Raw genomic sequence first — 13,310 nt, 5'->3', positions numbered from 1 at the left:
ATGTATAACACTTCATATACTTTGAGTATGATGAATTGTTTTTCAAAATCAAATTTAAGTAATCTTTACCTAGTATATAAAGATTACCCTTAAGTGCTTGCAGAAGCATCAAGGAAGTAAAGCAAAGTGTTTTTGATGCAATTTTGTGTAAGGGTGTTACACAAGTGACAATTGACAATTGAGATTGCGCATGGTTTCGACAAAACCATAATCAAAACACATTAGGATGGTTAAGATACCATTGTGGCAATGTTAATTAAGAAGTAGATTTTCTAGAATCGTTCTAGGGAATAAAGAACAATGAGAGATATTTATAACGGAAATTGAGTACACTTGCAATCATAAGATGTGCAAGAATGATGAGTCCCGCACACTGTGAAAACAGTGGGAGCTATTCTAAGGCTAGAGGGCCTATGTCTTGATTAGATCTCGACACGTACTCCGAAAGTTTTGTAATGCAAATGTATACATTACAAAGGAAAACGAGTATGTAGTAAGGTTGAGTAAGGTACAAGAAGTTGATAAAACCTACTAACCAAAGCCTTCTCAAAGGCTAAACATGATGAGTCATGTCATTTCTATTGAGTTGAAATGAACAAACTACGTACAAGATCAAATTAGATTATAGAATATGAAATAGTAATCTGGCATTGACTATTCATATGTGATAATCGCATTTGTCGTTCGAGTTTTACTTTAAAACTCTTATATTATACTTTGTTACATCCAAACGGGTTGTAAAGACAATTGAACCCCGTTAAAGTGAACGCGGATTAGCATTGTATTCGCCCATAGTCACTTGTATGAGGTGACGTCTCGAAGTGACTAGAGTGTGATGCGATTGATGGCAAGTTCAAGTGCCATAGAGTCATGTGAGATGACTAGTCGATCACATAGGCAGACTGTTAGGAACTTTTTGTCGGGCCAAATGACCGCTTATAGAGTTACGCAAATTTATATAGCCTGGTCGTGGCGAGAGCTGCTATAGTATTCAAATGAGTCGATTCTTTTGACTAAAGACTATTCACCTAAGATGGCTCGGTTTGATTTAACTTTGATTTGTGTTACTACGACCTTCGTAAATGGGGTCAAATGGGCATATTTTGGGTTATGATGGTGTGGCTAGTCGAAGGGAATGAGTGCGATAGGAATTGTCCATCCCCTTGTCGTGGTTAAAACAATATCTCGGGGCCACTCGAGGAGTAATGAACTGGAAATGCGTGGCCACGCTCGGAAGGTATCCAGAGTGGATAAATCCGGTCAATCAGTTATTCTCCAGATCGAGGAAACCATTCTTGATATGATCACTTGCAAGTACGACCTGAAAGACACCTTGCATTGAGTGGGAGATAGTAATAGGACAAGAGAATTGGTGACGCACACTTGTCGAGGACAAGTGGGAGATTGTTGGGAAATGTGTCCTCAACAATAGTGCGATCACATGATTTAAATATCATCATTAAAATCTCATTTTAAGAATACATGTGGGATGTAATATTTTACAGTCAACTGGTCCACACATATCGGTAATGATTGGCTGACTAGAGTTTGACATTACTGTCGTGCGACGGTGGTGATCAGTTGATCCCCTTAGGTCATACCTATAGGGAAATACTCTTAATTGATAATTTAATTGATCGTATACCGATACGAGTTAATTAAATTGCTTAAAATTGACGGATGATTTTGTGAGTATAATTTACGTATCTTATTGTGAATATGATTAAATGAGACACGGTCTAAGTAATCGAATTATTTTATTACTTAGATGAAATTATTGTTTAAAGAAACAATTGAAACGGAATGAATAAATTATTATAAATACAGAATGTTGTAGTTTATAATTTGGAAACATTTTTGGTACAAGTAATTACGAATTACTAGTCGATTTTGTAAATGACATATTTTATGAATATGTTGATTTTTAATATGTTAAAAATACATTACATTGTAACATGTCATGTAACATGTTACATGTGACAAATTTGACAAAAGACAAAATAAAATGGATTCTCCATTTTATGCTAAAACCGAAAATAAGGAGTTAGTGGAATAAAATTGTGTTAATTGTTTAGTGGTAGACACAATGATAAAAGCTAACTAGTAGGCTTGCATGCCTAGTCTCTTGTGAAGAGCAAAGATGAAAGCTATTGGGCAACCTACCCAAGGCCAATTTTCGGCCACTCCACATGAAAAGAGAAAAGAGCTTTTCTCTTAGATCATTTCATTCATTCTTCCCATCTAATTTTCTAGTGTAAGAAAATCCATAAAAACTCTCTACAATTTATGAGAATTCTAGAGAAATAAACTCACAAAATTACTATCTCTTGAACCGAAATTCCAAGAGTAAAATCATTGATTTTGTGTCAATTTTATTGTAAAACTAATATTATTACTAGATCTAAATAGTATTGGTTTATTAAGATGTATTCCTTGGGTATATGCTTTTGGGAGGGATTCTACACTTGAATCCTTGTTCTTCCATTTGGAAAGCTCAAGAACAAAAGAGAAGGAGATCTCTTTTGTGCCCATAATACCGAAACATCCATTGTAAGAATATGATTTCTTCTCTTTTTGTTTATTTGTTTGCATGCATAAAATCCACATTTAATTTTATGACAAATTAATTTCGACATATATGAGTATGTTAGTATGTATATAGATCTACATTTCCTTCAGGAATTTATAGAGAACCCGACAAACACCCGATGATGATAGGACACATGTATTTCTTAGTTGTCACTGTCATTATTTGGGTTCGTTTTACGATGTAGAATGAGCGTTGTCGACGAAGTATTTTATTAATTTAAATGATATTTAAATTAAATGTTTTTTAAAAGTGAATTCATTTTATTGTTTTAATTTGAATTTATTTTCTTAAATTTATTTTATTGAAAATAAAATAGATATTTGATTTGAAAAATCATTCTTTAATTAATTGATTTGGAAAATCAATTTATATCGTTTATAAATCGTATTTGAAGAACTCGTTTTTTACGATGGTTTTATACGCGATTTTGAGCTCGTTTTCAACTCGATTTGAGCACGATTTTCGAAGCAAACTCGAGCCAATTCCTAACACGTACCCTCACCCCTTACTCAAGATCTATGGTTTGTGGATCCGTCTAAATACCATTGGATTACGAGAGTCATTCTAATCGAGTGATATAGGGTACAAGTCTTTATCTTTAATCACTCGTAGTCGATTGGCTTTATGCTTTTCGTTGAAAGGTGTAAAGTTGACTTGAACGGTTCCAAGTTCCCAAAAAACTTGGTGGCGACTCTAATTTGTCTTAATTCGATTCGAAAGAACCTCGAGTCGATTATGCCTAGTGTGGATCCCCCGGACGCAGTTCCCGAGGGCCTTGTCCATAAGAACAACTCCTCTTCTTTCTTGTCATTATGGCCAGTGAGGCCTTTTTCTTCTCTTGTCATGAGTGGTGGTGAGCTATTCAAGCTCCCATTCTTGTTGAAACATTCTTGCTCTTTGGATGGAGCATCTTGGAGATTATCCACTTTCTTCTCTCATATGGGTGGTGATTCTTTACCCATAGCTTGTTCTTTGCATTGAGATGCCAAATTCTTCGTATCACTTTCTCGGCAATATTAATCAACCATGATACATGGCTCATGTAAGCGGAGAGCTCTCATTGTCTTCTCAAGATCAAAAGTGATTGTTTCATCTCCCACTTCAAGTGTGAGCTCTCCATATTTCACGTCAATCACCGCTCCCGCGATGTGCAAGAAAGGTCTTCCTAAAATGATAGGAATGTAGGAGTGTTTCTCCGTTTCAACAATAACAAAGTCCACCGGGATAAAGAACTGCCAATTCTTACCGGCACATCCTCCCAAAACCCTAAAGGTGTCTTCGTTGATTGATCCAACATTTGAAGTGTGATATTAGTGCACTTGAGCTCTCTAATTCCTAGCCTTTTTCACACCGACTATGGCATGACAGTCACACTTGCCCCAAGGTCACATAGAGCTTTGTTGATTATAGTGTCGCCAATGGTGCATGGAATAGAGAAACTTCCCGGATCCTTTAGCTTTGGAGGTGAACTTCCTTGTAGGATGGCGCTACTCACCTTGGTGAATGCAATAGTCTCTAGGTTCCGGATGGATTTCTTCTTTGTAAGAATATCTTTCATGTATTTCGCATAGGCCGGAACATGGTTAATCAATTCGGTGAATGGAATTGAGACTTCCAAGTTCTTCACAATCTCCATGAACTTTCCAAGTTGTTCATCGAACTTAGGCTTAGATTGACGACTTGGAAATGGAAGCCTAATCACAATAGGCTCTTTCTCCTTAGCCTTATCTTCATTCTTCTTTGAAACTTTTTGAATGGTGGTGGGTTCTTCTTCTTTCTTAGAGTCTTTGATGTGACCATAATTAGAGCATATTTAGTCCCCGAATTAGCCTTGTTCTCATGCTTTTTAGTGCATATTTGGGTCATTTATTGTCTTTAGTCCTTTGTTTTGCATATTCTTTGAGGTTTTGTTTCCTTGGTAGGAAAGGAGTGCAAACCTTGCATTTTCATGGCAAAATAGAGCTAAATTGATTGAATTCAATGACCAAGCATCAAAGAGAATACATGATTAGAAGGCCTTTTTACATACTATAGTAGATGGGCAATGATGAGAAAAGATCCTTGCATCCCCGAGGAAATCCTCAAGGATTTTATGGAGAGAAAGGAAGAAAAGAAGAAAGGAAGAAGCTGTAAGACAATCCGAGCGGATTGCCCACAATCCGCCCGTCCAAGAGGTGCAATCCGAGCGTCTTCCGCAGCTGGACGCCCGTCCAGAACCACCACAATCCGCCCGTCTTCCCTTGAATCCGCTCGTCCAACAAACAGGCAATCCGCCCGTCCCGTGCCCCAGACGCTCGGATTGTGTGTCAGCCATTTCGTCTTCTACACGTTTCATGAAGGATGCACATATTTTTCTAAGACCGGCGAAAAGGAGACCGGAGTCTCCCTTGAGTCCGGCGATTCCTCAAGGACTTAATCGTCATTTAAGCCCTTAGTAAACCCTAATTTATGTGACTAATCCCCACTATAAATACCCCATTAGGCTAATTAGATTATCATGTTCTTCTTAGCAATCTCTAGTGTAGTTTATATCAATCAAATCTCTCTTTAATCTTGTAATCAATATTTAATCAAGTTTTAATACAAATTTCATTTCCTTAATCTCTCTTTGGTTCATCTTTCATTTTGGGTAATTGAAGATTATTTGGGTTATTATTGGGAGATTGACAACCTTCCAATCAATCATCAAGTACTTCTTTTATTCTTTGCTTTATTTTTAAAATCATTAGTAGGTATAATTCTCTTAATCCCTTTTTAATTATTGTTAATTATCTTCATTTATTCATCATGTTTTACTTTGTTGGTGTGATTGACAACCTTGCTAGCATATTCAACATGATAATGAGTGAGTAGTTCCTTAGCTAGGGTTAATGGGTAATTACGGGAAACCAACATGGGGGATGATTCATGCTTAAATTAATATGTTTTCCTAGTTTATTTGCTTGCTTGTTGTGATCTCAACTTATGCACATGTTATGTTTGATGAAATGCGAGCCTATGAATCCTTTCATTTTTTAACCATCACCTATCTTTTCAATGAGACTTGTAAGAAATAAACCAACTCGAGTCTCATTAGACCATGCATATAGTTGAGTAGGGAAGATTAAGTCGACTTGTAGGTGTTGTACAATCTAATCGATTCGGCTCCGGGACCCAAACTTTCCTAGGATTGTAAGATATAAACCAACTCGATACATCACAACAATAATTCCTTGCTTATGATTTGAGAATATGTTTGTATGATCAATTCCCATGAATCCCCTATGACCCCATGACACCCTAGTGCCTTTTATCAATTGTTTACACCCCTTTTTAATCATCTTGCTTGTTTACTTTTATTGCTATTTAGTTTAGTGATCTTCTACTTCAAACCCCAAATTGTGAAACCCTTAGACACCACTAGTTGCAATTGAACATCTTATCTCAATTCCCGTCCCTTAGGGTCCGACCTTTACATGCCTCTTTACTAATTGTAGAGTTGTTTGTGGAGTTATAAATTGTGTTTTGGTCTAGGTGCTCCTAACGACAAGTACCGAAAACTAAACCTCCAAGTGAGTCCGACCAAAAATGGTGCCGTTGTCGGGGACGGTGTTAACTTGATTTAGATTTTCTTATATTGTTATTAGTTGTGTCTTTCTTTGCCTTGGGGAAGTAAAACTCCTCAAGGTTTGTTCTAATTATTTTCAAGTTGTTTGATATTTTTCATGTCTAGAAGATCACAAGGTAACTTGTTACCCTTTGATCACGAAATTGAAAGGACTTTGACAAATAATAGAAGACTTGCTAGGAGAACTTTGAGAGGTATTGGTGAGGTTGTGGATATTCAACCAAACACTATTGAGTTCATCAACCCTTTTGCAAGAGAAGGTGAGGAGAACCCAACACAAAATCCAACACAAAATCAACCCAAAATGCCTAAATTTTCATCACATTTCGTACCAACCGAGGAGAACCTACCCAATGGTACTCCCACACCACAACATTTAACCGGAAATTTCATTGCCAAATCCGCCTTTATCCAATTAGTCGAAAGAAGCCAATTTGGGGGGATGCCTAGTGAAGACCCTCACTCTCACATGGAGACTTTTTGCGACTACTGTGATGCGATTTCTCAAACCGGTGTAACTCAAGACCAAATTCGATGGGTCTTATTTCCTTTTTCTCTAATTGGCACCGCAAAACAATGGTTGAAAGGCCTTGATAAGGCTACTCTCGGAATTGATTCTTGGAAGAAATTGGCCCTAGCTTTCTACAAAAAGTTCTATCCACCGGAAAAGACTAACATGCTAAGAGCTCAAATTACGGGCTTTAAGCAAAGAGATGAAGAATCTTTGAATGAAGCTTGGGAGCGATTCAAGGGAATTTGTCGCTCATGTCCTCATCTTAGACTTAGCAAATGGTTCTTGGTACAACAATTTTGGAACGGTCTTTATGAAGACTCAAGAAACATTCTAAGTTGACGACAATCAAACTTGGTACAAGATTGAGGAAATGGCGGTCCATAACTCACAATATAGTAGACCTCGCAAGGCTACTAGAGGAGGAAAGCATGAAGTGGACTCTATCACTCAATTGGGTGCTCAACTTAGTGCTCACATTGATACCATCAATTTGAAGTTCGAAAAAGCTATGGCTAGACTTGAAGAAGCCTCAAAATCACCAAAGCATCATGTTAATGCCATGACGGCATCTTCATCAATTCCAAGTGGGATATGTGAGAATTGTGAAACTTTGGAACATGACCAAAGTGAATGTAGGCGAACAAATGAACAAGTGAATGCTTTTCAAGCATACAAGAGTGGTACCCCTTATTCAAACTATTACAATAAAAACACCAAATTCCACCCAAATCTCTCATACAAAAGCCAAAATGTTCAAAACCCTCAACCAACATACACCCCACCTCCCATGAGAAACCAAAATCAAAGACCCTTTTACAACCAAAACCAAGGTTACCAAAATCAAACTCCATACAATCAACAAAATGACCAAGGTTTTGATGTTCAAAAAGCGGTCCTCCAAATGCAAAAGAATCAACAAGAGTTTTTCACTCAAATGCAAAAGGATAGTCAAGCAAAGGAAATCACCATCAACAACATCCTAGCCCACACCAAAATGTTGGAAACCCAATTAACTCAACTTGCATCTTCAAGCTCACAAAGACAAAAGGGGCAATTACCACCTCAAAGTAATCCCCCGAGACATGAAACGGTTGTGGACATGGGCCACGTCTCGGTCTGTGGATTTGGGCCGCAAGCCGGTCCGTAGTCGCGGGCCACCTGCACGCCAAGCCAAACTGTGAACATGCAGAGGTCTCTTTGAAAGCCATGCACGGCAGCGTAAAATGCTTTCGACCGGATCGCTTTAGATCGGTCGGTATCGTCTCGGCAAGGGCCGCGAAACGATGTAGAGATGTTCGGAGTCGCCACCAAGCATTTGTGGGATGCTTGGAACCCGTTCGAATCCACTTTATACCTCGGTCAAACGAAGCACAAAGCAGTGTTTGACATAGGTACTAAAGATAAGGAAATCGTCCCTCTTTAGCATCCTATCTCTAGAATGACTCTCGTACGTCCTGGATAAGGCCATCCACTATCCAAAGGTTCCGAGTAAGGGGTGAGGGTACGTATTGGGAAGCCCTTTAATCAGACACCCAATCCCGTCCGCGTTCGCAGCCTCTACTGATCGATCGTGGTTGTTTAAGTGCAAAAGTTGATAGAACGGTTGAAATGCATGAATGCACATCCAAAAGTTTTAACCTAACATGTGAGCTTTCTAAGTAGGTTTGTTAATCCAAATATCAAGCATAAGATTTCAAGTTGGATTTATGGTTAATTTGCATGTGAGAACGGAAATTAAACATCCATTTACCAAATTCGGGTTATGATGCTTAACACGATCCATTTATTAAAAAAGGGTGTCAAATGACAAAGTGTAAAAACGTAAGCTTGTCAATCTGATCCGTCATGTGTTCGGATTAACCGTAATCGGGATCGTCCTAGACAAGTGCCAAAAACGAGGCAGAACAGTGCCAGGCAGCCCCATTGGGGCGTGAGCCTGTTTGCGAGATAAAGGGCTCTGCCCTAGTTTCAAAGTATGAAAACAGGCGGCCACTTAGGGCGCGAGCCATGAGGCGACCCAAGGGGGTGTCTCCTGGTTCTTGAAAAGGTTATTTAAAACCGTATTTGTGATTAAATAATTTACAAATGTTGTTTGCATGACTCGGAATAATTACTATTATGTTAGTAATATTCATTGTCGGATTTGCAAATTTGAAAAGCATAATAAAATGGTAAAAGGAAAATGTTTGATTTGAACTAATTATGTTAAGTTCAATTATTTTTAATTAGTCAAGTTTGTCATCCAACTCGGATTAAACCGACATGGTATAAAGAACCAAGGATGATTATGAATTATGACTAATATGTTTACAAATGTAAACAAATGAGAAAAATGGTAAATAAAATAAAAGGGTGTTAAAATACCCATTTAAATGTAATTAACCAATAATATCATCGAGTCACGGATAAACCGTCATGGTATATGGAACTAAGGGTGATTATGATTTATGGTTAAAAAGTTTGTCATAAAAATGGTTTGAAACATTCGAAATGGTAAAAACCGTAAAAGGAAAGAAGTAAAAATGAAAGAAAGTGTTGAAGGAAAGACGAACTCAAACACGTTTGAGTCTGACCTGGGCACCCCATTGAGGCACGAGCCACGTTGTACATTAAGGGGCTTCTGCCTCAGGCCAAAACTCGGTTTTGGCTCGTCTAACCTATATTTGAATCGTGTTATGCATTGTTCATGCTTATAGACTCATAAAAACAGTAAATACATGAAATAAAGTGAGTTGTTTACACCCTCAACCTTACGTGTATGATTGTTGCGACATAGACGACTTTAGAGACAAGTTTTCTCGTAGCGACTACTCACGATGAAGAAGTTTAAAAAGAGTGCCTTAAAAAAGGATTTTGTTTTGAAAATGAGTTGAAAATATGTTAATTAAAACATGTTGATTAATGAATTGAGTTGGTCAAATGGGTCGGTCGAATGCACGGCGACGGTACCAAACAATATGTGTAAGGCTTGTGTTTACGATCGGTAGGTCGTAAACACGTGTCGATTTTGTGACTTAGGAAGTCGAGTATAGAATTTTAAGGGAGATGTGAGGGGGAGGACTCTCGCGTGAATATTATGGTGTGTGATGGTGGGTATTTATAGATAAATGTGGGATTGTTGGTCGGTCAATTTTGCTTGGAGGCTAAGGAGACACCCCATTAAGGCGCGAGCCACCCCGTGACTCAATGGGGTGTACTGTCCCTTTCGCAAATTTGGATTTTGCATTTCTTCTAACCAATGTTTTGTTGTTTGTGATTTGTGGCCTTTAAGGTTTGCTTAGCCGTGTAAGCTTCCTCTTAGGTGATATTTGGGGTAGGTATTTTGTGTCTTTGACTCGGGTTTGACCCGTGTGAGTCGAGATTTGAATTTCGAGTCGGTTTTTGGCTCGGTGTCAGTTTTGACTCTAAATAGGGTCATTTTAATATAAATGACATGATGAAGATATTCATGGCATTATTTTTGACATTCGAGATTTGGGTTTACTCGGGTTGACTCAGGTTGACTCGAGTTGCGGGTTTCTGAGTCGGTTTTGGGTCCGAAGGCGGTTTTAACTCTAAATAGAGTTATTTTAATGGAAATGACATGATAAAGACATTCATGGCATTATTTTTGACATTCGAGATTTGGGTTGAATCGGGTTGACTCAGGTCGACTCGAGTTGTCGGTTTTGGGTCCGAAGACGGTTTTAACTCTAAATAGTGTTATTTTAATGCAAATGAAGTTAGAAAACTTTTGAAATCATTTTTCATATCCGAGTAGTGCATTAAACCGTCTCATGTATAGCCAATCCACGAACGCATATCAAAAACACGTTATAGTCCGATCATCATCGGGTGGTTTTTGGAAGGTGCAGATACTGGGTATCTACAATGGTTAGTGCCATTCACTTGAGAAGTGGTACGAGGTATGAAGCACTGGAGAAGCAAGTTGAGGATGAAGTTGTGGAAGCTAGTGACAAAAAAGAAGTTGTGCAAAACTCCAAGGATGGAGAACCATCAAAAGAAGAAATTTCAAAGAAAAATGAAGACAAGGCCAAGGAAAAGGAGCCCATTGTGATTAGACTTCCTTTTCCGAGTCGTCAAGCCAAGCCCAAATTTGATGACCAACTTGGAAAATTTATGGAGATTGTGAAGAATTTGGAAGTCTCGATTCCTTTTACGGAATTAATCAATCACGTGTCGGCCTATGCAAAGTACATGAAAGAAATCCTTACGAAGAAGAAGTCGATCCGCAAGCTTGAGACTATCGCCTTCACTAAGGTGAGTAGTTCAATACTTCAAGGGAGTTCACCTACAAAACTTAAAGATCCGGGAAGCTTCTCAATACCGTGTACCATTGGCGACACCACGATCAACAAAGCCTTATGTGATCTAGGGGCTAGTGTGAGTGTTATGCCGTATTTGGTGAGTAAAAGGTTAGGGATGGGAGAGCTTAAATGCACTAATATCACACTCCAAATGGCCGATAGATTGACGAAGACACCATTAGGGATATGGGAAGATGTTCCCATTAGAATTTGGAAATTTTTCATCCCGGTGGACTTTGTCATTGTTGAGATGGAAGAAGACTCCAATATTCCGATCAGTCTAGGTAGACCTTTCTTGCACACCGCGGGTGCGGTGATAGATGTGAAGTATGGAGAACTCACTCTAGAAGTGGGAGATAAAAGCATAACTTTCAATCTTGACAAGACCATGAGAGCTCCCCGTTTGCATGAACCATGTTTTATGGTTGATCATTATAGCCGGAAGGATGATAGGAAGAAGTCGGAATTCCAACGGAAGAAGAAAGTCGATGATGCTCCATTCAAAGAGCAAGGAAATTGTAACAAAGAGAGCTTGAAAATCTCACCAAAGTCAAGCAATGCAGAAGATGGCCTCATTGGCCAAGACAAGAAAGTGGGAGAGTTGTCTCTATCAACTCAAGAGATCTTTAGTGACCAAGTAGATGAAGTTTGTGGTGTTTGGGACGATGAGTTTGAAGGGATTTTCAATCCCTACATTGGTAACGCTATCGATCAAGACCAACATGAAGGACAACAAGTGCAAAGATCTATTGAAGATCTTTATCATGACAATGAACAAGCTTTTGACTACTTCTTCAAGGTGTTGAGTAACATCAACAACACCTTGGACATGCCCCCATGACATCTCACTAAGGATGAGAGTTTGGTGGAGTCCTCTCCAAACCACCATTTGTAAATATTTCTAACTCCCTAACTTGCATTTAATTCTTGCTTTGCATTTTTTGTCATTTTTGGATTTTTATGCTTTGATCAAGATATTTATTATTTTTGAGAGAAGTGAAGGAGGGACTAATGATTTTATTGATGTGTAGTGCTTTTTCTTAGTGTGGGGATAGCAATTGCCTAGGCTATTCATGCCTTAGTAGTGCTCCTACAATGAAGAACACGGGATATGCATGTGCACGGATGGAACTGAATCCGGGTAGACTAGGAGGAATCTGAGCGTCCTTATGGGGAATCCGCTCATCTTATGGGAATCCGAGCGTCTATGGGATAATCCGTCCGTCCAAATGAGCTGCAAAATTGAAAATTTTGGTCTGTTAGAGAATCTGAGCGTCCCAGCATAAAAGACGCTCGTCTGAAAGAATCCGCTCATCTTTGCAAGAAGACGCTCGTCTTTTTGCCAGTGCAAAATAAGAAAAGTTCATGTAACAGAATCCGCTCGTCTCTGAAGGAATCCGCTCGTCCTGAATTGCAGAAATCCGCCCGTCTTCACTGAAAGACGCCCGTCTTCAGGCGAGATTTCCTGAACCCAGATTGAGCAGAATCCGAGCATCCCGAAGGGAATCCGCTCGTCTTCCCCCTGCAGATTCGAAATTTCGGGTGTTTTAAATACCCCTTCCCACATTCATTCATTCATTCATTCATACATTCAAAACACTACCCATAAACCCCAAAACCCCAAAACCCCAAAACCCTCATCCTCTCCATCACCAAAAACAAGATTTCCTCAACCAAATTCAACAAAATCAAATCCAAACTTCCTTACAACAACAATTAATCACTCCTTTTCCAACAATAATCAATCCAAGCACCAAAAATCTTCAACCTTTCAATCAATTTTTGAAATACAAAGGCAAATCCTTTCATATTAAAATCTATTTGGGTATAATTAGAAATTGAAGATTTTCAATCTTTTCTTGGTATAATCATCAATGGTAAGAACAAAAGGGTCAACAAAGGCACTCAAGGCAAAGGCACTCTCAAAAGGGCAACAATGCCTTCAAGCAAAGAAAGCTTCAATGGCTATGGTGGTTGCTAATGCAAACTTGGAAGTTCAAAAACAACAAGATCCTCCCTTGGAAGCAACAACAACAACTCCGGAAATTGCTCAATTATCAAACTATCCGGAGGTAATTTTCATTTCTAACTCCCATAGGGATACATTTGCCAATTATGCTAAGAAATCCATTCTACCCACCAAATTCATATGTGAAGATACCTTGAACAAATTGGGTGTCCTTGAACAAACAAAAGCCTTCTTTGAAGCCATGGGGTTGGGAAAATTGTTTACTACAAGAGAATTGACATACCCCTCCCTTACCTTGGAATTCCTAAGTTCATTGAAAGTGA

At 38.7% G+C, this 13,310-nt stretch overlaps 1 non-coding gene across 1 annotated transcript; it reads right to left on the bottom strand.

Annotated features, from left to right (window-relative positions):
* Positions 1 to 6,873: 6,873 nt before the first annotated feature.
* LOC141603108 (small nucleolar RNA R71) lies at positions 6,874 to 6,980 on the bottom strand. The gene has a single exon (XR_012525003.1). It is a non-coding gene; the product is annotated as a small nucleolar RNA R71 (small nucleolar RNA).
* Between the last annotated feature and the right edge of the window lie 6,330 nt (positions 6,981 to 13,310).

Source organism: Silene latifolia, chromosome 9, assembly GCF_048544455.1.
Source record: "Silene latifolia isolate original U9 population chromosome 9, ASM4854445v1, whole genome shotgun sequence".
NCBI classification, from domain to species: Eukaryota; Viridiplantae; Streptophyta; class Magnoliopsida; order Caryophyllales; family Caryophyllaceae; genus Silene; species Silene latifolia.
This window is presented reverse-complemented; position numbering and strand designations above follow the sequence as displayed.